The 27,186-nt window shown below is 39.3% G+C and overlaps 1 protein-coding gene and 1 long non-coding RNA gene across 3 annotated transcripts in view; one reads left to right on the forward strand and one right to left on the reverse strand.

The window, feature by feature from the left end:
* Nucleotides 1-27,186, forward strand: part of LOC135109094 (putative neural-cadherin 2) — a 112,709-nt gene that overhangs the window by 19,285 nt on the left and 66,238 nt on the right. The gene's annotated exons all lie outside the window — the stretch shown is intronic.
* LOC135109095 (uncharacterized) lies at nucleotides 19,550-24,634 on the reverse strand. The gene is made up of 2 exons (XR_010272573.1): nucleotides 24,499-24,634; nucleotides 19,550-20,123 (listed from the first exon to the last, which is right to left on the reverse strand). It is a non-coding gene; the product is annotated as an uncharacterized LOC135109095 (long non-coding RNA).

The following is a 27,186-nucleotide window of genomic DNA, read 5'->3' on the forward strand; positions in this document are numbered from 1 at the left end:
TCGATATTTTACTAATACTTAGGCGACAATCTCGTATATTGTCCCTACTAATTAAAACTGTCCATTTTTCTCACATGCGAAATTCTCAAGAGGAAATAATGGAGCAATTAATCAGGTTTTGCTGGAATATATGCGAGTGGAATATATCACTGAAATAATACGATATATTGCCGAGTAAGAACTGATTACTTCCTCATGAGGCGGAACACAAACATCTTCATTTTACAGTAATTATGATTATTTAACAGACAGATTGATCCAAGGCATCATGAGAACAGGATCACGTGTCGGCGAGGAAGGAGAGCCCTGGCCAAGATGCTGAGGCAATGCTGTCAATTTTATTCGTGATCAGGGGGAACAGCGTCTGCTGATGCCTAGTGATATACATGCTGGATGACCGTCAGGAGGCAACTGTAGTGACTTGCAAGCAGTACGTATTCCTTACAGAAAGAAACTCATAAAGTGGAGGATACACAACTTCTGACACATTCCTCCACCTCTACCTGGTGGTGATAATGATGCGATCAGGTTTGTTCACACAGTGATGCGCGGATCAAGCTCACTGGTGATAAGTACTGCAGTAATAGAATGATTAACTCATTTACTGCGCCAGATCGCCGTGACGCAGGTGGAAATGGGAAGTTTTCCATAATGAATAATAATTTAGGAATAAGTGTTCCTGGGGCGGAGGATCGAGTGGGGCTGCTCCCCTGCCGTGGCCATCCCACCTCCCCCATTATGCGATTATGAGCAATAACAGATTTATCAGATATTACACCAGCCGATGAAAAATTGCTGGTTACTATGAAGCGGCTGTACCAGCACGACTGAAATCTTTGATGCAATGCAAAAAGACATTTTTATTAAACAAGGTTATAGTTATGCAATTACATTTTTTTTTTATGTAGGAAGGACACTGGCCAAGGGCAACAAAAATCTAAAAAAAAAAATGCCCATTGAAATGCCAGTCCCATAAAAGGGTCAAAGCAGTGGTCAAAAATTGATGAATAAGTGTCTTGAAACCTCCCTCTTGAAGGAATTCAAGTCATAGGAAGGTGGAAATACAGAAGCAGGCAGGGAGTTCCAGAGTTTACCAGAGAAAGGGATGAATGATTGAGAATACTGGTTAACTCTTGTGTTAGAGAGGTGGACAGAATAGGGGTGAGAGAAAGAAGAAAGTCTTGTGCAGCGAGGCCGCGGAAGGAGGGGAGGCATGCAGTTAGCAAGATCACAAGAGCAGTTAGCATGAAAATAGCGGTAGAAGACAGCTAGATATGCAACATTGCGGCGGTGAGAGAGAGGCTGAAGACAGTCAGTTAGAGGAGAGGAGTTGATGAGACGAAAAGCTTTTGATTCCACCCTGTCTAGAAGAGCAGTATGAGTTGAACGCCCCCCCCCAGACATGTGAAGCATACTCTATACATGGACGGATAAGGCCCTTGTACAGAGTTAGCAGCTGGGGGGGTGAGAAAAACTGGCAGAGACGTCTCAGAACACCTAACTTCATAGAAGCTGTTTTAGCTAGAGATGAGATGTGAAGTTTCCAGTTCAGATTATAAGTAAAGGACAGACCGAGGATGTTCAGTGTAGAAGAGGGGGACAGTTGAGTGCCATTGAAGAAGAGGGGATAGTTGTCTGGAAGGTTGTGTCGAGTTCATAGATGGAGGAATTGAGTTTTTGAGGCATTGAACAATACCAAGTTTGCTCTCCCCCAATCAGAAATTTTAGACAGATCAGAAGTCAGGCGTTCTGTGGCTTCCCTGCGTGATATGTTTATCTCCTGAAGGACTGGACGTCTATGAAAAGACGTGGAAAAGTGCAGGGTGGTATCATCAGCGTAGGAGTGGATAGGACAAGAAGTTTGGTTTAGATCATTAATGAATAATAAGAAGAGAGTGGGTGACAGGACAGAACCCTGAGGAACACCACTGCTAATAGATTTAGAAGAACAGTGACCGTCTACCACAGCAGCAATAGAACGGTCAGAAAGGAAACTTGAGATGAAGTTACAGAGAGAAGGATAGAAACCGTAGGAGGGTAGTTTGGAAATCAAAGCTTTGTGCCAGACTCTATCAAAAGCTTTTGATATGTCCAAGGCAACAGCAAAAGTTTCACCAAAATCTCTAAAAGAGGATGACCAAGACTCAGTAAGGAAAGCCAGAAGATCACCAGTAGAGCGGCCTTGACGGAACCCATACTGGCGATCAGATAGAAGGTTGTGAAGTGATAGATGTTTAAGAATCACATGTGTGTGTGTGTGTGCGTGTGTGTGTGTGTGTGTGTTTATATATATATATATATATATATATATATATATATATATATATATATATATATATATATATATATATATATATATATATATATATATATATATATATATATATATATATATATATATATATAAACACACACACACATAGATGTATATACATATAATTGCATAACTGTAACCTTGTTTTAGAAAAATGTCTTTTTGCATTGCGTCAAAGATTTCAGTCATGCTGTATATATATATATATATATATATATATATATATATATATATATATATATATATATATATATATATATATATATATATATATATATATATATATATATATATATATATATATATATATATATATATATATATATATATATATATATATATATATATATATATATATATATATATATTGGTATCCACAATGCAGATTCATAAAATAGTTATTCATGAAGAAAAGCAAGACCTGCCTGATGGTCATTGCACATCCACTCCCTCCTAATACACAGTAGCACGTATAAGTATAATTATTATTATTTTTATTTATTTTTTTTTACAATGTATACCATTAAATTTCACGCCTGCAGCTATCGCTGTCATTAAAGGAATTAAAGATCACGATGGACTTCAGATATACACGTCATATTTTTTAAAATGTATCCGTGAGAAACAATATGAAATTTTCCTATCCGCATCTTCCTTGATACTTCAGTGTGATTTTACTGAATAATTATTCTTGTCGCGTAAAGACGCCCTTTTCTAAAATTACTAATAATTTGTGCCAAACTTTTTTTTTTTTTTTTTTTTTTGCATAAATGGTGTGTATACTGTTTCGTTTTACACTAAACATCAACTCTCACAAAGTGAGTGATACAAATGTGCAAATGTGATATGCTGAGTTATCAGATTCCATTTCGGTACAGTTTCTTTTCACTAAACTTCATTTATTTTTAATTTTGCATTTTACTTGTTGAATACTTCCTACATTTCGAGAGCTGCGGAATCCGAGCTTGTACGTACGCCAGCATCTCATATCAATATAATCCTTCTCAAATATCACTACTTAAAGCTTTCGTCACACCAAAGTCAGAAATACGACTTTTGAGGTGAAAGGGCCTGTTCCTCACCGCACACCTTGATCCTCCTGGCGGCGTCACGGGAAGGATACAGAGGACGCGTGAAGTATTTATATATAACCCTGTCGTTCAAAGGGAAATTTTTAATGAAAGAGGCTAATAGGTGAGATCTCTCGAGGAAATGCGTCGAGGCGGTGGACTTGACACAGCTCTCTCTTCATGAGAATTTCATTTTCCTCTGCATAAGGAACACATTTTCAAGATAATTAAGTCTGCAAGAGTAGATCACGTTAAGCCTAATGTCGCTGATGTGCTATACTAACGAGAAGAGACAGACATTTTCTAGACAAACATTCAGCCTTTGAAACGTCTGCTATCCCTTGAAAATTATGTATAAGAAAAGAATATACGAGATATCGTTTCTCCTTCCAATCAGCCAGTGAAGTGACACTCGGAAAAATTAAGAACGGAGTCATCAGAATATTAATGAACAGAACTTAAAATGCAATTATGGATACCTTTGAAGACAGCCAGATGACAGGGCCGGGTGATTCACTTGAGACACCGCAGAAGTAAAAAAAAAAATGAAAATGGAAGTAGTTTTCTGGCGATTGTAATAATAAACCTTGAAAAAAAAAAAATGTGGTAAAATCAAAAGAACCTTACGACTTCACGAAATGTAACTGCCATACCGTAGAGAATGCTTTTCAGAGACTACTGGACAGAGAGAAAACATAAACCGATTCATATATTCATAAAGAGCGAAGACAATATTAGTGAACGTGGGAACCGCGGGGAACAACAATGCCCAAACCTAATGGTAATATCAAGGACTTTTATATTCAGCAGTCAATGAAGGAGTACTACTCTGCTGCCGCTGTCTTAATTCTTTCTACCTCTTCCACCTTGTAAACTGGCAACACCCGAGACACCCACACACATTCTAGGCACACTGTGTAAAATGATTAAAGAAAACTTGGAAAAGCTTTAGACAGCGAGCACAACCAGACTTTTCACCAAAGGGAATAATGAATAGCATAAAAGATCGTCGTCATAAACTTAATAGCTGAAAAAATCATTACGGAGAAAATGTAGAAGTTAATACTGAACAACAAACTCATTTGTCAGAAGAGAAAGTAGAGAAGGAATAAATCAGATGAACTCATCTGTGAATGGAATAACGGGTCAGCTCATTAAAACTGCGATGTGATTAATTAATTACTGATATTCAGAATGCGTAAATCCTTGCATAATTTGGTTATTATTCTCATTCGTATCTGCGAGTGTCATTGTGATTACGTCATTACTAAATGATATCCCTTTTCCGGCAAATATTAACTACAGAATCTGATGATTGCGAAAATATTCATTGGTTCTACACAATATAATGAACCAAAACGGACTTCATAAAAAAATATAGCTATTCTTTTTAATTTATGTAAATGTGATTATCTGAAATCAAACATGAAATAAATATAAATTTGTTTAATGTTGATCCGTTAAACTAGAGAGAACAGAGAGAGAAAAGTCCACCACGGTAAATCATCTAGGTATGATATTGTTATCAGTGCATAAATAAAATACAACTTTTTTTTACCACAATATGGATCAACAGTCAAGAATAACTCACTCCAAGGACGAATAACGTAATATAATTGAAAATTTGTAGAAAATACAAAACTATGAAAATTAAAATTTTTGCCACGACAGTATGACTGACAGACAAAAATAACAGGAGACGAGTGACAAACTGAATAAAGGAATGAATAAACAGATAAATAGGAAGAGTAATAAAATTATCCTGGATGGAACGTGGCAGGGGCTACGCAGTGCTGGCGGTGCTCGCTGCTCGCACTCAACACTCTCGCTCTCCTGTTGTCGTAATGTTCAGGTTTGTCTGGGAGCAGCACGCGGTTCACTGAACCAAACATATTTCTTATGACGGCAGCGACACTCACCAAGCCGCCTCATGAGAGAAGCCTCTGCAGTTAGTGAGGGAACGTGACCTCACAACATTCACCGAGTACAAATACGTTACCTGTACGAAACAAGTATTACAGACATAACAGTTGTGGTCTTCAAAGAAAGTTTTTTTTTTTTTTATGTAACCATTGTTCTTTCTATTCAAGAGAAAAACACAATTGATTTAACAAGTATTTATATGAAGCTTTTATATATTTATATATATATATATATATATATATATATATATATATATATATATATATATATATATATATATATATATATATATATATATATATATATATATATATATATATATATATATATATATATATATATATATATATATATATATATATATATATATATATATATATATATATATATATATATATATATATATATATATATATATATATATATATATATATATATATATATATATATACACATATATATATATATATATATATATATATATATATATATATATATATATATATATATATATATATATATATATATATATATATATATATATATATATATAATTCTAGAAAGCATGTATAGAAATTTAAAAGATCTTATATTTTCATCATAATTTTTTTTTTTTCCCTTCCACGCTCACCATTTGTTGGAAATAAGGTTAAGAGTCAATACATATCAGCTCATACATTTTTATGATTTTCTGAAAGGTTAACTATCAGTGAAGGGGCTTATAACATTAAGATAATCCCTTATGAGGGCACAAAACATCCCCACTTGCAACAATAAGTATTCCTTCGCAACATATTCTAACAAAATCTAAAATGGTTTGCAACGCGACAATTTCTCAGTGGAAGAAAATTTCCCTGGGCGACCTTCAGGCAGAGCTTAGGCAGTAACAAATGTGTGGGTCAGTGTAATATACTGGAACGCTTTTTCCTTCCTCTTAAGCAGCCTGAGACATTTATTGTGCAATATACTGTACAATTACACCGGTTCTAGATGGCACAAAGCCGAGTGAATTTCATTTCTGTATATTGAAAAGAAACTAATACATGTACTAATGAACTGATCTGTATTAAGAGTTTAGCGAAGCCCAAAAGAAAAGGGAGATGAGATAGTGGAGGTTGATGCTGCCCTTCTGTTTGAATATGATATGACTCCATTGGTTAACTGTACATCTTATATGGCACTGGTTCATTGATTAAATAAATTTTATAGATTTTTCACATAATGAGTATGAGAACATTACTTGCAAAAAAAAAAAAAAAAATCAATGCAAAAAATATTCGTTGTGGGAATGATGCAACATGTATACGTATGAAGCATCACTCCCAAGGTTGTTTAAAGAGATCATCGCCTTTACATCAGCTTCCTACAACAAAGTCTGAAGCCCCGGGAGGAAATGAGGGACATAACTGCTTGATAGGGATCAAGGGCTAGGAGTTATTGGGTTGCGTCTCATAGCATTCCACACGAGCCACGCACCGCAGTGGTCTCTTCGTGCTGTTTCACTCATTTCTTCATACCAATCTGTTCACTCTATGATTTGCTACGTGGACGTCTGGCCAAGTGAGACTATCCTGTTTGGTCTATTCGTGGTTTATTTATCTCTACAATGCAGCAGAATAAAGTTTTCGCGTTTTATTTCCTCTTACAGTCTAAACCAACATTCGTCTTCCTTCCTCTTTTTTTTTTTTTTTCTACATCCTATTGAACTTCCAACTTATTTCCCACAGGGAGAGACTCACCATTATAACTTTGGCTTCCAGTTATGAGTTGTCTGTTATTTGAAAAAAAAAAAAAGTCCAACAGCCATCTCAATGTACTCAAGTAATGAAAAGGTAACCACGTTAGACACAATACGCTCGAAGGGATACACGGTTATGCTTTCCGCGCTCGTTGACGGAAAAAGATCAACACATAACCAGCCGCTCACACCTGCAGGCTGCGGATGTAAAGAGAACACCTTGCGTTACTCCAGGAAATTACTTGCCGTGATGCAGTACTATTCAGGTGCGCTGAGGCCAGACCAAGGGTGTAATTTCATGAAAACTGTCGAACACATTTCTAGAAGAATTAACGAATATATGTCTCGCTTGTTTTATAAATGAGGGGGAAATATCAAGGTGCGAAATTACTAACCATGGTCCAGTGTTCAGGTACAGCAAGATATGACCACTGGCATAATTCCCTGGAAAAAAAAAAAAAAAACTCCCATGCATTTTGGAGGAATCAGAGAGTATTATTGCTTGAAGAAGAAATATCAAAATGCGATTACTCGTCGTGATCTCTACTCCACAGATATACTGAGACCCGGACAGTGATATGGTTTCCTGAGAGAAAAAAAAAAAACGATATTTTTTTTTTTTTTTTTGGGGGGGGGGAAGAGTTAACAAATAAATTTCTTGCTTGTTTTATAAGTAATGGTGATTTATAAGCAATGGTGATAACTTCATGGAAAAAAAAAAAAGACACATTTCTTGGAGGAATTAAGGAACTTAAGTCTTGCGTGTTTTAGAAATAAGAGTGAAATATCAAAGCGTGAAACTACTTACTAAACATGATCCCTACTGCTCACGTACACAGAGTCCCGGCCAGTGGTATAACTTTGTGGTAAAAAAAATAAAAATAAATAAATAAATAAATAGAGAAAAAAAAGAGAAAAAAAAGTCGAACACATTTTTTTGATTAACTGAAGAAAACATATTTTGTTTGTTTTGTAAATGAACAAATAACAGACTTTGAAATAACTAACCATCACCCACTGAATTTGGTCAAATACAAATCGACCAGTTTCTTTTAATAAATTACCAAGCACATTTTTTTTTTTTTTTTTTTTTTTTAGCAATTACTGAACATGTGCCTTAATTCTTTTATAAATGAGGAGAATGTATCAAAGCGGCCGCGTGGGGAACATTTAAATCCGGCCCCGCTCCGCTAACCGGTCAGCCTGCACAGCGCCGCGGCTCTCCAAACACCACGAATGCACTCACTCGCGTATCTCACATTTCTGAAAACATAAACTTTTATGTTTTGTATTAGAAAGAGTAGTTTTTAGTTACGGTATCCACCATTTCCATCTCTCTCTCTCTCTCTCTCTCTCTCTCTCTCTCTCTCTCTCTCTCTCTCTCTCTCTCTCTCTCTCTCTCTCTCTCTCTCTCTCTCTCTCTCTCTACAGACAAGAAAGGAGCTAAGGGTTCCCTTCTGCTTGTTATCCTTCGCAATCCTTTGTTATCTCTCTCTCTCTCTGTCTCTCCCCTTCAGTATAATAATAATAATAATAATAATAATAATAATAATAATAATAATAATAATAATAATAATAATAATAATGATAATAGCAATAATAATAATGATAATAATAACAACAACAACAACAACAACAACACATAAAAACGTAATACAAGACTAAGAACATCCGTTGAGTAACAAGGCAGCGAATGGGAACACGAGGAAAAACACTACAGGATGAATAAAAACAACTGCCAAGTGACTAAATACAGGAATAAAACAAGGAGTAAAAGAGATTACCATGTCACAGCACAGTCAGCAGCGGAGCGAGCATGGCGTGTCAACATGCAGCGAACACAGGCTAATGTGCACCTCATTCGCTCATTTGCAAGTCGTGTATTCGTGCTTGCAAGTAATAAAAAAAAAAAGTTTGAATTTTTACTCGTATGCTTAGTACCTCTCTCTCTCTCTCTCTCTCTCTCTGGTACAGGGGTGCAATTGGTGGTCTGTTTATCTATTTTTCCTGCATCTAGAGTGGAGGCAATGAAGAAAAGACTCGGATGCAGTTGCAGTGGAAAGAGCGATGCAATGGAATTTCTATTTGCGATTAATTGGCATTGAGGGAGGGATATATTTTCTCTTTCCCGTCCACATAAACTATAACTTTTTCCCTCTTAATGACCAATTCATAACCCTCTCCTCGCAGAATTCACTTATTCATTCACTGAATCTACTTCCTCTATTTACGTTTCCGACCTCCTCCTCCTCTGCCTTTCTCTCCCTCTCCTCCTCCTCCTCTTCCTGCTCTTCCTCCTGTTCTTTCTCCTCTTCCTCCTCCGTTCTTTCAGTCACTCCTCCTCCTCCTTCTCATTCTCCTTCAGCGTGGGTAGCGTTTCGTCTTCCCTGATGAGATAACTTCTGACACCCACCCTCCTCCTCCCCCTCCTCCTCCTCCTCCTCCTCCTCCTCCTCCTCCTCCTCCTCTACCCAACTTCCCCCGCTTCTCTGCCCACTCTTTACTTCATACCTATGTATTCACGTTCTCTTCCCTGTCCTCCTCCTACTCCTCCTTCTCTTCCGCCGCCTCCCAACTTATTTGCACTGCGTTAGATCGTCCCCTCCCCTCCTTCCTCTAATCCTCCACCAAGGCCTCCCTTCCTCTTATCGTGGGTCCACCGTCTCATCAGCTCAGCCAAGTGTTCGGAAGCTCGTGATCTGCAGTTGTTGGCGCGCAGCTAAACTCGCTTATCTCATATACAGTTGCTGGTGATAACGTTATATACCTTGCCCGAGTTTGGCACGAGTTTGACGTGAGTCTGTTGCTTTATGAGATGTTAGATGTATGAGGGGAGTATTTCTCGGAACGTGCATCTTAGTTATTGAGGGAAAATGTTGACGTACATGTACTGTTACAGAGTCTGATGCTAAACATGCATGCATTCAGCGATACGTAACTTTAGATACATTAAAGGAACGCGTTTATTTATTTTTTTTTTAGTGCGTTTATTTTAGTCACTGGGGAATTATTGGTGTATAATGAGTGTTGAAGGCCCTCAGATGGTACAGATATGCAAATGCAGCCATTAATGAGGCAAGGGGAGAGGAAGGGAAGTCATTTCAAACTGGACTTCCCGTATAGTAAGTGACGCCTGACTAAACTGTAATTATCGTGCAGAGGTGTGCCCCAGTTAATCAGTAAATGGACTAAAAGCACCACCATGATCTCGGGGGGTAAAAAAGTCTCTATGCTAAGTAAATGCAACGAATGCTGTTCAGAAAATGACTGGTGTTTGTATCTTAATTAACACACATTTTCCCGGGTCTCTTCCATTCACCAGCACGGAATAGATCTAATGGGTTAAAAGGAAATTGGTTTTTTGACATGCACGCGTGTGTGTGTGTGTGTGTGTGTGTGTGTGTGTGTGTGTGTGTGTGTGTGTGTGTGTGTGTGTGTGTGTGTGTGTGTGTGTGTGTGTGTGTGTGTGTGTGTGTGTGTGTGTGTGAGAGAGAGAGAGAGAGAGAGAGAGAGAGAGAGAGAGAGAGAGAGAGAGAGAGAGAGAGAGAGAGAGAGAGGGAGAGAGAGAGAGAGAGAGACGTATACTTGTATTTAAAACACCCATTCAACCTTGAATCTAATGGGTTAAAGGAATATTTACCTAAACACCGAAATTGATAGTTTATTATACGAATTTAAAACATAATTCCAGAAAGTTGCTGATTTCTAATGATGAGTTGCAAACGTTGTCTTTTCTTTGTCAAGCCTTCCGTAAGAGAAAAGCTCCGACTTCAGGCAATGAAGGAGGATCAAAGTGAAGGGTCTCATGTCGCTGATAACTAAACGTCGGGGTGTGGCAAGAACCGAGGCTTGGGTCAGGGCCAGACGGCAGGTTAAGGGAACAGACGTGGCAGTGAGTTGTGCGAGTGAGGAAGATTAAGGAGTACAGGTGGAGGGGTTGGCGTGAGTTGTGGAGGCGAGGGAAGACTGATGACTACAGGAGGAAGGATGAGAGGAAGAGAGGAAGGAGTGGTTGGCAGCATCCACGAAATGGCCTTAGGAGTATTATGGTGAAATATAAGATTGGAAGTACGTGAATACCTGCTGCGGTGCTGGGGTACATGAGCACGAGGCTAATTACAATCCTTTCATGTTGCTGCCGTAAAATCTGACAGGCAGACAGGTGGCCTTAGCGGAGGAGGGAGGAAATGTTGGGAGGATAAGGGTGAGAGAGGAGAGGAAGGTGATGCACGACTGGAGGCTTCAGGGGGAGCTGAATAGAAGTAGATTGTGATGTTATTATTGTTATTGTTATAGATACGATTGAATTTCCCCATTCATAAGTATGAAACAGCATAAATAGCAAAACAAAATATGCCTATAAAAATTTACTCCACTAAGAACACAGTAGAAAATTATTATGATGCTATTATTGTTATTGTTATCGGATGAGTCCACATCGAGAAGTACTAAATACCATGTACAGTACACCAGTATGTCTGCTTTCAAAAAATCTACTGCACTACAAGCACGGCGCAAAACCTTTACAAGGAAGAGAGAATGGACGAAGAGTAGGTTTTCCAATATCTAGCTAGAATAATGTTTACAGATTCTTGGAGAAGTAAAATATATGTCTCAGAAAGGTTTGTGATTAAGAAACCATGAGTCATAGAGCAGTGAAAGGATTAAATAACGAAATGTTTACCTTGTTCTTAAACATCGTAGAGTTACAAGCACTGCCGTAAGTAGGAAGAGCATTCCATAATTTAGTTTATAATGGAGATGAAATTTACGATCTATTAAATTTCTTTTAATTGCAGTAATGTGGAGATCCTAGAGTTGGTTTCTTCTAGATCAAGTTTACGAGTCTTTCTCTGAAGAGCGCACGGACGCACGCACGCACGCACGCACGCACGCGCGCGCGCGAACACACACACACACACACACACACACACACACACACACACACACACACACACACACACCTTAGTTTTAGTGCTTTCCCCCTACCAATCCACTGTATATTTTCAGTGTAACAACTGCCATATTAATAAACGGTTTATTACTGTTATAATCACTCACACACACACACACACACACACACACACACACACACACACACACACACACACACACACACACACACACATACACACACACACACACACACACACACACACACACACACACACACACACACACACACACACACACACACACTTTTTGGAGCTTACATATGGAAATTATAGAGTACATAAAGATCCTTACACACACACACACACACACACACACACACACACACACACGATAACCGAATCATTTTGTCGGTTTCGGATTCTGAGGACGAGCACTACAGGAAAAGCAAAGTTGATTATAGTCTCTCGATAACTTTTCCTCGAATTTTACCGATATTTGATGCTGCGCTAGTGCGTGTCTGTGTCTGTGTGTGTGTGTGTGTGTGCGTGTGTTGACTTGTCTTATTTAACCAGGTAAATAAACCAGGCCAATTACACAAGAATCGTATCGCAACACAGTTATTACTTCCTGATGTCGAGAGCTCGCCAAGTAATTTGATGACACTCTCGATTAATTACACAATGCAGCACAAATGAGGCCGTACCCACCTCGTCCAGTGATGGGGAAATAGTCTTTAACTCACACCATCAACACCACGTCCAGTCGTCACTCCCGCATTCCGATGAGAAAATTAACTCCGAACTTTTTCACGTATCAATAGGAAGCATGACATCTCTCCTTACTTTTTTTTTCTGTAATACTCGAGGGACGACGGACCATTGCTTTCACTAACAGGAACACGGCATTCATACCTTAGAGCCAAGGATATGTACCCATGATGAAGAAACCTTTCAAGACGACACATAGCTGAAGGAGATGGGTTAAAAGTAAGAATAGGGTGGAAGCGTGAGGGAATGAAGGAGAGGCGCGTAAGGAGGAGGTAAAGGGATGAATGAACGAAGGAGAATACCCGTGAAGGAAGGACTGACTAAGAGGTATGAGAGAAGGAGGAAGAGGAGGAAGAGGAAGACTTATAAGCGAGGACATCCGTGAGAGAAGGAGGAAAGGAAGAAAGGAGGTGTGAGGAAAGTAAAGGAGGGAGAGGAGAGAAAGAAGAAAAGCATTCCAGAGGACGAAGAGGAGGAGGAAAGGAAGGAGGAAACGTGAAGGATGGGAACAAGAAGTGGGAAGGAAAAAAAAAAATAAGAAAAAGAAAAATTATGAGAAAGAGAAAGTAAGAACTGCAAAAGAAGATACGCGGAGAATTGTGATGAAAGGTGTGCAAGAAGACGATATAGCGGAATGAGGCGGCAATAAAATGGATAAAGGAAGAAAGAGAAAATAAAAGAAAGTAAGAGTGAGGCGCGGGTAATAATAACGATAAAAAGAAAAGATCCAGAAAGAAAACAGAGCAGAAGGTGGTGAAAGAATTTTGGAAGAGAGAGAGAGAGAGAGAGAGAGAGAGAGAGAGAGAGAGAGAGAGAGAGAGAGAGAGAGAGAGAGAGAGAGAGAGAGAGAGGAGCACGAAAGAATGTAGCATAAGAGTAATTCGGGAAGATGGAAATAAAAGAATAGAGAGAGAGAGAGAGAGAGAGAGAGAGAGAGAGAGAGAGAGAGAGAGAGAGAGAGAGAGAGAGAGAGAGAGAGAGAGAGAAGGGACAGAGCAGAAAGGTGAGGGAAAGGAGCGAGGAAATTATGGCGCGGAAAAAAAAAAAATGGGCGGAGTATTGGCTTTCCCCGTCGCGATGAACTTTGCAGACTGAGAGAGAGAGAGAGAGAGAGAGAGAGAGAGAGAGAGAGAGAGAGAGAGAGAGAGAGAGAGAGAGAGAGAGAGAGAGAGAGAGAGAGAGAGAGAGAGACGGCAAGATGACTGGAATTAAGGACAGGCTCATACACACACACACACACACACACACACACACACACACACACACACACACACACACAAGAACGCAAAATTAAAACTACAAGATGCGTACGTTATTAGTTCACTCTTCTCTTTCCCGTGAAACAAAACACGCTGTATGGCAATCAGTATGGGTTCTGGTAAGGAGGGAGGAGGGAGGTGCAGGTCAGGAATACTTGGTGTGAGGTGTAATTGGATTCTAGTGCCGCCCCGCCATGCACTCCGCTGTAATCAATCAATCATTATTGTCGCCGTGTCTGAGGCACTGCGAGCTACTGAATGCAGCGTGAGCGTTGGATGTGTACAGAGAGGATTGGGGGCTAATGACCACTGCACTTAGTGATTATTATTCTTCTCATTATCAATCATTATTATCATTAGCATTTTTTTACTATTACTGTTATTATTATTATTATTATTATTATTATTATTATCATTATTATTATTTTATCATCATTATTTTTACCACCATTATAATTACCATTAACGGTAACACTTGTAGCAATAGTAAAAGTAATACCAATAATTAGTAGTAGTAATAGTAGTAGTTGTAGTACCAACAGCAGCAGCAGCAGCAGCAGCAGCAGTAGATTATTGCGGCAATTATCCTCAAAAAGGCAGGAAAGTAAGGGATTAATTGAAAAGCAGAAAATTATAGATCCCGTATCCAAATTCCCTGTTTATTAAAATTCTGAAAATACTGTAATGAAAACTGCAACGTAACAAAAATAATCACTTTCCAGAAGAGCAATACAAATAACGTATATACTCTGAAATCTTCCTTTGATAACAGACATAACTCATATAAGTCAATAATTACGAAGAAAAAATAATCAGCGAGTAATCATAGCTTTTTAAAGGCATTCAGGCGGGAAAATATTCGTGCTTGGGGTCAGGGCCAGAGGAGGCACAAAAGATGTTATTAGAGAGAATTTTAAAGTAAAGTTTAATTAAGCGGGAGCGAGGACATGAGGGAGGGAAAGAAATATAATTACTCTCTCGTTTTTTTTTCTATCACAGAAGTTTAATTATTCATACGAAACAATTGCATTTATACACGTCAAATGATGTCCAGGAAAGTGTAAAAACCACGACGTGAAGAGTCACCTCGTATAATTCATTTTCGTCACCTTGATGAAACGATTACCTGGACAACATGCAATACTCGGTGACTGACACACTGGCGTGCTGCATTCACCATCACCAGTTTACTGAATCTCCCTCTATCATCTGACGCCATATTTCACAAATTTCTTTGGCATTCTATAAATGATATCATAGCTAAACTGTCCCGGGAATAAATAATAAAAGAAAGAATCTATATACAATTTCCTGGAAACTAGTTAATTTAGGTTTTCTATATATTTTTGTTTCATTTCAACATTTGTATTTATGAACGCAATATTTTCAAAATGCTGAATGACTCCACACAGCTTTTTTTTTTTCTCACATTTAACTGACGTCCGCAGATTTGATTTGGTTCAAAGCGGAATGCAGCAAAATTTATATAAAGGTATTGTAGGCTTGCAGATTCCATTATTCGGCGGGGCCACTCTTCCTCTCGCCTAAAGGGAGACGCAGAGTCTGCCTGTGATCCCATTACAGCCACCCGGCGCAGGCTGGAAGTAAAGGCCACACACCGGATATTGACTAATTGGCTGGACTTTTAAATGCGTCACGATAATGAGGTCAAATGCCACTGTACAGATTGGACAATATCAATGGTTACTTTATGCAGAGATTACGTGGCATCAGTGTTCAGCGTGTAGGCCTCTGCACTACGGAGTATCTTGTAAAAAGTTATACATTAGTTATTTTGGGTTATTATTAGCGAAACTATAATACAAAAAACATGAATTCCACGTTTGCGAGTTGCTTTACCAAAAATTTTGTAGCAATGAGATACAGTCGTTATTCATTACTATTTCATTTATTATTGGATTATTAGTATTGACATTGTGATTAATGTATATTTCATAGACAATGCGATACAGTTACCATTCATTATTACTACTGCCATTATGACTTTCTCAGTCTTATACAGCATTGAGAATGCATGTGATTACTGAATAATTTAAAGGCAAAGGAATATAACATCTTTATTAATCATTGCTTTCGTCATTACAACGTTATTAGTACTTAAAATATTATATGGTAAACAAATAATCCTTTTCTGCTGTTTGACAATGTACAATATACAAAAATAAAGACTAATTGTTCGTTTGCAAGTTCAAATTTCACAACTCAAGTGTCAGAAGACAAATCATGTCTGAAAATTTATAAAAATAAACTGGTGTGCATAAATTCTTGTTTCTAGTTTGGTGATTTTTCTCCCGTTGTGTCATGTAGCGAGTGTTAGGTAAATGAAAACTTACGGCCAGCCTCATATGTTCGTGGTCCTCCCTGGCACCACAAAACAACTCACACTCAACTGAAGCACTGTTCTGGATGCTTTAATATAAATTCCACACGAGTAAATTCCGCTCACGAAGATTCCTCAGCAAGAAATTCATCCAAAAATAATCCCACACAGGATTCATTTCAACTTTACCTAACGTACACATGGCATTTGAGGGAAATCTTGTAGATGGAATGTTCGTGGAGGGAATCTACCCAAGAAGAACTTCTGGTACATGACCATGGACACCATTCACTTTGTTCTCTCGCACATGTTTATAACGTTAAAATGCCACTGCACTGCGAAAAATCAGCCCCCAACATGATGAATAGTGCCAAAATCAAACAAAACTGACCAATTTTTTAATTCTTTCCCTTTATTATTGTTGTTATTATTATTATTATTACTAGTAGTAGTAGTAGTAGTAGTAGTAGTAGTAGTAGTAGTAGTAATCTTTTTTTCGGGAAAGGTATACTGTGCGGGGTTTTTCCCTTTTATTTTCATATTCTAGGCTGTAAATTAAACAAACAAGTAAATAAACCAATAAATAAATATAACAAGACAGATGCAGCCATACTATACGTCTACCAAGAGGGACCGAACCAAATTTCTTTCCCAATCAAGATAAGCCATCCGAGCATGGCGTAGTATCGGCTCCACCCCTCCCCCCTGACCCCTGTACCACCACAATGCCCCTCCACCGCCTCTCCAGCAGACAGAGATAAGTAGGAAAGGTTCGGGAAGCTTTTGTCGTGCAGTGGACTCAAGCAGCACGCTGATAACGATGATGACTACTGAGAAAAACAGCTCCCTTTAAGAATATGTTCCCTCTAAAATAGTAGTTATCTTCATAATCTGAAGTCTACACACTGCCCTTTCCAAGTATTACTGTGAGTAGTGTTTGATGTGTGGGTGCTAAGGTCTGAGAGAGAGAGAGAGAGAGAGAGAGAGAGAGAGAGAGAGAGAGAGAGAGAGAGAGAGAGAGAGAGAGAGAGAGAGAATCACACACACACACACACACACACACACACACACACACACACACACACACACGGGAGCAAATACACAAAAACAGCAATATAGAAAAAAGAACAATAATAATGTCAAAGCAATGAAAACACAATACAAGTAAAACAAAAGAGCAAGAAAAATAACAAGTTGAAAAATATTTGTGTGCCCACCTGTGTCAGTTTTCCTATACACAGACGTATTGCGTTACTCTCGTATTTTTCACAACGTCAAAAGGAATAACTGAAAGCGTGCGTGAGTGATTGGCCGCAAGCTTCCCAGGGCAGCGTGTTGTGAAGCTGCAGCGGTAATGAGAACACGCTATTGAAAAGTGTGGGGCTAGATGAGAGAGAGAGAGAGAGAGAGAGAGAGAGAGAGAGAGAGAGAGAGAGAGAGAGAGAGAGAGAGAGAGAGAGAGAATAATAATAATAATAATAATAATAATAATAATAATAATAAAAATAATGATTATGATGATGATGATGATGATGACAATAACAGTAGTAGTAGTAATAGTAGTAGTAGTAGTAGTAGTAGTAGTAGTAGTGGTAGTAGCAGTAGTAAAGAGAGAGAGAGAGAGAGAGAGAGAGAGAGAGAGAGAGAGAGAGAGAGAGAGAGAGAGAGAGAGAGAGAGAGAGAGAGAGAGAGAGAGAGAGAGAGAGAGAGAGAGAGAGAGAGAGAGAGAGACCCAATCCCCCCCAAGGCTCTCACAGTGAAAGAAGCTCTTAGCTAGACCTCAGATTTCAATGGCTTGACTCATCTCAGTCCTGGTGCTTTACATGGAAGTCTAGAAACCTCTAAAGATATGATGCTAGCGGCAAGATATACAAGTATGACTGGAGAATATACATGTTACTCTTGATATATTGCCGAGTTCATAAATCTTCTTTCTGTTCCCCACCAAAAGCTTACAGTTACACCGAGGTTATAGTAACTGTAACGTTTCTTTGGCCTAAAAATAAAATTTGGTAACTAGATTGAATACTTTTAGGAAACGAAACTAGAACATATGCACAGCATATTAGGGATTCTTCGAAAGGATTATCAGTATGCATAGCGGTATCAAACGCTGTTCATTCCATCATCTTCAGTAATAACAGAATGTTTGGAAATGTTATCTGTTGAATATCATTGCATATGCATAACTACATTAGCAGTGACAAACCCAGTAAAGCTCCTACGCATCTTAACCTTAGCCTCGGCAACAGCAACCCTAGCCAGCTTGGATTGCATCGAAGTCAGCTCCTTACACTGGGGCAAATGACATTCTAACCACGCAAGAGAACTGATGAGACTGATACGGATGGGCAAAAGTCTTGCTCCTGCCAACAGCACTAACTGTTACAGCAAGATGAACATCCAACGCCACCTAAAAGCAACAAGCATATACCTGCCATAAGCATTTCAACAACATTGCATTCAAGCATACCCCAATTTTGTTCAAATTAATGTTAAAACACACACTTTTGATCATAGCCTGAAGTTGAAATGTTTATCAGGGCATTCATCTGCCTCCTTTGGTGAAGGTCTTCTAATAAGATACGGCCTCTCCACATAAGCCCATTCATGGCAGCGAGTTCAAAACCATCCGCTTTCTTGAAGTTTCGTTAAAATCAACAATCAGTTGAAAAGGGGTAAACAGACCACGAGAGGGAATAAATAGGTGAGTAAGTACGAGTATCTTGCAAGGCCTCACAGCCCTCAGATATTACGTCACTGACCACGAGGAATCATAAACAGATGAGCAAGTCTCTAGCAGAGCCTTACAGCCCTCAGATATTACGTCAGCCGCATACCTGTTATATCTCTGAGTCGCTACTGCATTCCACCACTCCACGGCATTCACCCTCCCCGAATATTGCGTCGGGTCAATTGTTTCCTTCGCCAGAGAGCAGGAGCTTCACAATGTGTGCGCACAAGCAGCCGCACAATACGACCCCTTGGACTGGCGGAGGAGGGGAATTATGTTCCGTTCACCAGGTTTGCCGACCTGAGAAACACGCCACGCAAGTGTCGCCGCTATGTTCTTTCTCTCGTAGTGCACTGAACTGACAGTTTCCTCATTCATATTAGTAACCTTATTCATTGTTCTCTTATTATTATTATTATTATAATTATTATTATTATTATTATTATTATTATTATTAATGTTCTTGAGGGAAGAAAGACACCGCAGCATGGTAAAATGAGATAATGGTTACGAATTAGATATATTTACTGATTTCACATAAAATGCAATCATTCCATGTCACACTGGTCGCGATTGTTGATATTTCTCGGAATTACAGAAATGGCATATATTGCTAAATTACAATACATGAGTTCTTTTTTTTTTTTAAATCACTATGACTACAGTCTGCGGGTGTAAGTATTTTAACTGTGTCAGCCATTTCCGTGAGAGAATTTCCAAGTGTATGAAAGCACTTCATCCTAGGCCATTTTCTTGTTTGCTAGCAATAAAATATAATAAAGTGACCATAAAACTCAATATTCGAGGCTATGAAGATGCGGACACTCAGGCTCCATCAGGTCTTCATGACGCCAGTGGGTCAGCGCGGCGCAGGACGTCACAGTAAGCAAGGCGTCTGAGGCGCGGTTAACACCAGTCCGTCACCGTCACCCCTGTCAGTCCGTGACGTCACAAACGGTGAGGTAGACTGGAACCGGAACCTCTGCGATGACGGCCGCCTCGCCGTCCGAGGATGAAATAAATTCGTGTTTTGACGGTGCGACGGCGGCGGTGTTGACAATTATCGATGACGTTGGATATCCTTGACATCATGAAAATGTGAAATATTAGTATTTGTACACAGAAAAAGAAATAATATCATATTATTATAATACACGTTTAAATATATTCTCCTCAAGTGTGAAGTGAAGACTATTTATTGGTCGATGAATCTGGAAACGCGGCAGCACCCCACACCACGCACCCTCAGAACAGGTGATCCTGTGGTAAATTCACAGCATTCGAGCACGTGCAGTGAGGAACAACTAGTTGCACTAGTTCCTGAAAAGTGGCTGGGGGCATGCAGTAGGCTTCATGGAAGCTGTTTCTATCACCCCTCACCTCGGCCTCCATAAGGATCTTGTGCTCTCTTCGTACAGCGGTCTCCCCAGCAGTAGTTGCTGTGCCCATGCTGTCCGTCTCTTCCTTTGTCTTGCTGGCCTAACTGGGCAGTCTTCCGGTTCCGAATCGTTCAATAATAAGAGAGCAGCAATTATGAGGAGATCCTTGTGATCCATCTTGTTTTGGTGCATGTGCAGGACTGATGACTGGCGGGCTGACGTCACACCGTCGCCCTGTGATGGACCTCATCTCCTCCGAAGCGGACGGCCGTCATGTTTGTGACGTCACGGACGGTGACGGTGGTGACGGTGACGGGCTGGTGTGAACCGCGTCTGACTCGACGCTGGCAGCTCACCTCCACCGTAAGTCCCGCACTTACCAATATTAAATAAGAGGCCAGAAACCCTCAAGTCCTTACCCAGGTAATAATACGAAAATCCAGACATGTCCCGCTAACAAATGTGACTGTAACACTGACAGTAATCTTGGCTACATATTCTTAAATGGCACCAAGAAAACCTGCAACAGCATGTCCTCGTCCAGAATACACACACACACACACATACACACACACACACACACACACACACACACTAGATAAGGAATCAGGGATTGATGATTATGATGTTCATGGCAGATTACATGAATAATTACTCACAAAATTATATATCGGCTCGACAAACCTCGCTCGTCAAACATCCCACCGCGTTACCACCACTCCCCGCCCCACTGCACCAGCGGCTAGGAGCCACTTCAAGACAGAACCCATGACAACTTCTGCGAGCACTATCGCCAGCCTGGAGAAGCAATCGGAAAACTTTGGAACTAATCTAAACGAAGGAAGACAGAAATATGTTCTTCCAGATGATCCCTGTGCCAAGCAAGGAACTGTGTGCTTGGCAGCCGATGAGAAAGTTCCACCATGCAGCCTTTTCCATTAATTAACCTCACCCTCCACCCTGTTCTTCTCCCGCCCACCGCCCATCCACTATTCCCCCTCATGCGTCTCTGGACCACCAAAAGTGATCTCATCACGCAACTAGCACCAAATGACCATTAGCGATGACTCGCCACACAATCACGTCACATCCCAGCCTTCCATTGCTACTGTCGTGCAAACCTTCACCAGGAACTCACGCAAAACTTTGGTCATACGAGCAACTATTAGGGATGAATACTACGCGACCGTCATTGATGAGAGAGAGAGAGAGAGAGAGAGAGAGAGAGAGAGAGAGAGAGAGAGAGAGAGAGAGAGAGAGAGAGAGAGAGAGAGAGAGAGAGAGAGAGAGAGAGAGAGAGAGAGAGAGAGAGAGAGAGAGAGAGAGCATCGCCTAAGTATACTCGTGTCTATTGTGTCAAATTAAAAACTGTTTTTAAATAAACATTATCATTATTATTTTTACAATGACGACAATACAAATATTCCATCGTTTTGAGGAAGGGCTGACGTTTTTTTGATGGGACAATAGGAACATTGCTTCATTACTTTTACTGCTGATGTCTTTATTTTCCATAATGACTTAAGTAGATATGTACTTTATTTTCGACACTTTCTGCGTCAGAATCATTGGGATGATTTTTCCATACAGCTGATATAGTAATGTTGTACATCTCCTCAGTCTAGACCAGTGACTCTCAAACTATGTGCCGCGCTTCTGCGCCGCGACTATCTCCCAAGTGCACCGCGTAATTTTCATGGATAGGTACACACTACACTGACTTTAGAGTTGGTGCGCCGTCAAAGTCCAAGACATACCATTAGTGCGCCACTGAGCAATAAAGTTTGAGAACTTTGGTCTGGATTCTATAGAGGCTTAAATTTTCTTCATCCGGTTTTTTTAATCTTAGTCCAGAAATAATTAATTGTACGGGAGGTACTGACGTCAGATTATCATAATAGCGCTTTTTTTTTAAGATTCACCTGAATCAAGATTTTTCAGCACAACAGAAATAAATATATACATTCCCCAGTTCTTGAGAAAAAGAAGGTTGTTTCTAGTTCAATATATAATTTCATCGAAACCTAATTTCAGTAGGGCTTAGATGCAAGTCATCGAAGAATAATCTAGGTTGCTACTTCATATTTCATATTATCGAAACCTAGTATAGGTGTTAACGCTTTCATGGTACCGAAGCCTGATTTCAGTGTACTCGTACAGTACATGGTTGCAGGTTACCAAATTTAACGTGCTGTAGTGCATCCGATCATAAGTTAATGTGAGCTTTGTCTAAACGTGTTTGGTTTCAATCGTGACTTAGCACTATTTTTATTACATACAACACAGAACCATATCCTAGATCGCTTGGGGCTCCCAAAAGTCGGGTTTTCATGAGTATGTTGATGTAACCTTAGAATCATGGAAACCTTGAAAACCCTTTCTCTTGAAAATCTTCCTAACTTTCACTGCAGCCTATTTAAGGTACGCACTCGAGATACAGCGTCCAGACGTTTCAGAATACTTCATACAAGCACTTGGTTAATACATTCTGAAAACAAAAGACATTTCTACTTTGCAGTAAAGTATTACCTTGTGTTATTGGTAAATAAATAAATAAAACATCCAGTCATCCTTAGCATACAATGACTGGCGTCGCCATCACCGTGAGACAGACAAATAGATTCTTGTGAGACAAGATGGTATAATTGCAGTTTCCCCCAATACACCGCACGTAAGTATGAAGTGTCTCACGGTCTAGATCACACTGCTAGGAGCATTTCTAACCCGATATTACCTTGTCGCAAACGAATAATAAGGTCGGGACTCAATTTCAAAGATTTACCTCAGTTTTTAGCTGGAATCCTGTTTCCACAGTCATTGAAAGGATAGTGAGTGTGTTCGTGTGTTTGTTATATTTTTTGTTATTTGTTATGTAATACGTGAGGCACGTATTACATAACTATGGCGACTGTCAATTTCTTTGTATACTTAGGGAATTTCTTTCATTTGTAGGGAAATATACCTAGATTTTTAATACTTTTTTGGGGAGTTAGATTAAATTAGGTTAGATTAGGTTAGGTTAGGTTAGGTTAGGTTAGGATAGGATAGGATAGGATAGGTTAGGTTAGGTTAGGTTAGGTTAGGATAGGTAAGATTAGGTAAGGTTAGGTTAGGATAGGTTAGGTTAGGATAGGTAAGGTTAGGTTAGGTTAGGATAGGTTAGGTTAGGATAGGTAAGGTTAGGTTAGGTTAGGTAAGGTTAGGTTAGGTTAGGTTACCTTAGCTTTCTGGTTGTGTTCGAATATACTAATGGTGGGGGTTCAAGGGGGGCACAGCCCCCTGGTTATAATAGGTTTTTGGTTTGCTACATTTAGGAAATTTCCTTGACTTCTAGGGAAATTTCCCTATATTTTCAAAGTCTATATATCACCCGTATGTGTTCCCCCCCCTAAAAAGAAAAAAACGTTTTCCCACAGGCCCCCAAGCTTGCTGGAGGGGTTGGGGCGGTGTGGGTAGAGACTGGGGATATTGGGTGAAACTGCAAATTTACCGACAAGATTGCCCTGTGCATACAGCTACTACTACTTCAACTAAAAGTATCAAGTAATGGGTTAAAAATAAATAAATTAATTAATTAATTAGTAAATACAAATACATAGCGTGTATTTTTTTTTTTTTTTCGCTTAGTCTAGCAACACTGCCTCTTGGATTCCTGCAATGTAAACACAGGGCAACGAACTCTAGCAAATTATGAAAATTGTACAGCAATATCAAACAAGAAGTTAACTTTTCATATCAAATATGCATTTTTTTTCGGGAAATTAAGCAATATCAAGCACAAAATTAAACAAAATATCACACTTACCTATCTACCCCTCCACCACCCACACCAAACCATCACCATCACCACCACCACCACTACAATCACAGTAATCACCTCCACTATCAAATTAGGACCATTCCCGTCACAAACACACCTAGAAGAATCAGCGCCGTTAGAATTAACTATGACGTGGATGCTCCAAAGCATCCACGTCTGGTCTAAGTAGCAATAGTCCACAGCGTGCTTACAGACACACACACACATACACACACACACACAAGCAGGATATAACACTTAAATGAAAATTATTTTACCTTGCTGGCGAGGCAGCATAATTACTCACACGCACACCGGACAAGCGTCACTTGGATTGTGAGCGCGAGCTAAAGACGCACTATCTTGCTTCATTCCGAGCAGCCTTCTGAGCATCTGAGCCAAAGGGAGAGCAGAGGAGAGGAGAGGAGAAGGGAGGGGAGATTATCCAAGGCAGGACAGAGTGGGAACTGGGAAGATGAACGGCCTACGTCGCCCTCTTGTGGGCTGCGTGATGAATACTTAGAGGCGGTGGTAGCACGATAGAAAACAGAACGGGCGGATTCAACGGGTAACACAAATATTCATATTTCAAACTTTTCTTTTTCTTTTACACATTATATATATATATATATATATATATATATATATATATATATATATATATATATATATATATATATATATATATATATATATATATATATATATATATATATATATATATATATATATATATATATATATATATATATATATATATATATATATATATATATATATATATATATATATATATATATATATATATATATATATATATATATATATAAACAATAATCACTCCCAGTGAGGTCTAAACCACTGTTCATGGGGTGCTGTGAACTTACAGTGGGGTGCTGTGAACTTATCATTAAACCCAGCTGTGACCTCACTGAACGTTTCCCTTTGTGTCTCACAACACAAGGGGACAGTCACAGTCTCTAAAGACAACTCTCTTCCCCCACACAAAACTACAAGCACCTAATAACACACACACCCTTCACTCAAAAATTTTAAAATCATCATGGCGACTCCTACACCAGCCTCGGAGTCCCCATCTGGGCAGAGGACCATAAATGTCCCCAGGTCGGATTGCCTTTCTGTCGACGACCCTAAGTGTCTTGACACCCCCCTCAACTTTTTCTTCATTAACTTCTGCAACATTCGCGGTCTAAGATCTAATTTTCAATCTGTAGAACACCACCTCTCCTCTTCTAAACCTCATCTTCTTTTCCTCATTGAAACTCAGGTGTCTGAGGCAACTGACAGTAGCCCCTTTTCTGTTCCCTCCTACTTTTTTCTATCTACGAGTATGTATGTTTATAGGCCGTCATAGCATGCTGCTAGACCAAACCACTTCTGTATCCCAAAATTTCAACCTTCTTACTAGTCACAGTATTTGATGCTCCTCTTGAAAATTAAAACAAGCAGAAAAATCACAATCTTCACTCATTATTGCTGCGATGTGCTCACACCTTCCTTTTCGCTTGATGAATTTGCCTCCGCAATCACTAAGTAAAGTTTCTTAAGAATCTTAGCATCATTATGTCTCACTCTCGTCTCTTCCCTCCCACACTTTCCCTCCCATTCACGTCATCTATCCAGTTTGAATAAGTCTTCTTTGTCATACCACGTCACGCCACATCTGCTAGCTAGCCAGAGTGCAACATCTTTGCTTTTGTATCGGATCATCTCAATTACACTTACCATTCATTTTTTGTATTCCTTCTTATTCTAACCCTGCATATATCCATCTTCTATAAATTTTCAATAGAAGGAAAATTTCACATCACAGCTATTTAATGATGAATTAACACTAAAACAAACAAACAAGAAATATTATATTGATAATGTAAGGCACACTATGAATGATGCCGTCAAGGACTTTGTATGTGATAACAAAGGATGAACATCAACACACGTACATACCAACTACTCCACATCTGGTAATAAGGCACCTCATCCGTTACCGTACACCCCAGAGTGTGATCTGTTTCCAAAGTCACTATTACAAGATGCCAAGTTGTGTACAATTAAGTGACGACCATAATGTACTAACGCATTCAAGCAGCCATTTGTTGGGGAACCGCCTTCTTACTCTCAAAAAAAAAAAAAAATAGAAACCCCAGTGCACCTTACACTTCTTCCCAGATTAATCCCTATTCGGGGTCGCCGTTTCTAATAACCCTTTTCCAGATGTTTCAAACTTACGACATTCTTTCATCTAATCCTTTGCTCCTCATGTCCCTGTTGACACAATCCTTCCAACTGATCTTTGGTCTTCCTCTTCGTCGCGTTCACCTCGCTTCATTTCTACAACTTCTGCAACATGCTCCTCTCCATTTCTTCTCATCCGATGAGCAAACCATCTTAGCCTTGCTTCCTGAACTTTCTTAGACACTGCAATGACTTTTACTGATCCTCTTATACACTCATTTCTTATCTTGTCCTCTCTGGTCACTCAGCTCATCCAACTCATCATCTTCATTTCTGCCACATCGAATTTCTTTCTTCCGATTTCTTCAGGGGCGCTCCTTCTGGTCTGTAAATCACGTCCTAAATTATAAACAATGTCGCTAAGCTTAAATCTTACAATGGGTAACCGATAGTCTCGTTAACGGTGAATATGACGCTAACGTGATATAAGAAGCGTAACATTAGTGACAAATGAGTATCCAGAGAACACGATGAACAGGAATGGGACGCACCCTCCTGCTCACGTGCTTTATCTGGATTTATTTGCTTAGTCTGCTCTCGTGCTGCCAGAATGATAATGGCCCGTCCTATGCAGTTACTTGTATATGTAAAAATATCTTACATCACAAGGTCCGAACGGCTCCTCAAAGTTATCTGTGGGTGCTTGATCAGGAGGAACGTTGCCCCTAAACCCAACCCTCAAAACGTGCTTCATCTCCATCCTGGACGGT

The sequence above is a fragment of the Scylla paramamosain genome, chromosome 18 (genome assembly GCF_035594125.1).
Source record: "Scylla paramamosain isolate STU-SP2022 chromosome 18, ASM3559412v1, whole genome shotgun sequence".
Classification (NCBI taxonomy): domain Eukaryota; kingdom Metazoa; phylum Arthropoda; class Malacostraca; order Decapoda; family Portunidae; genus Scylla; species Scylla paramamosain.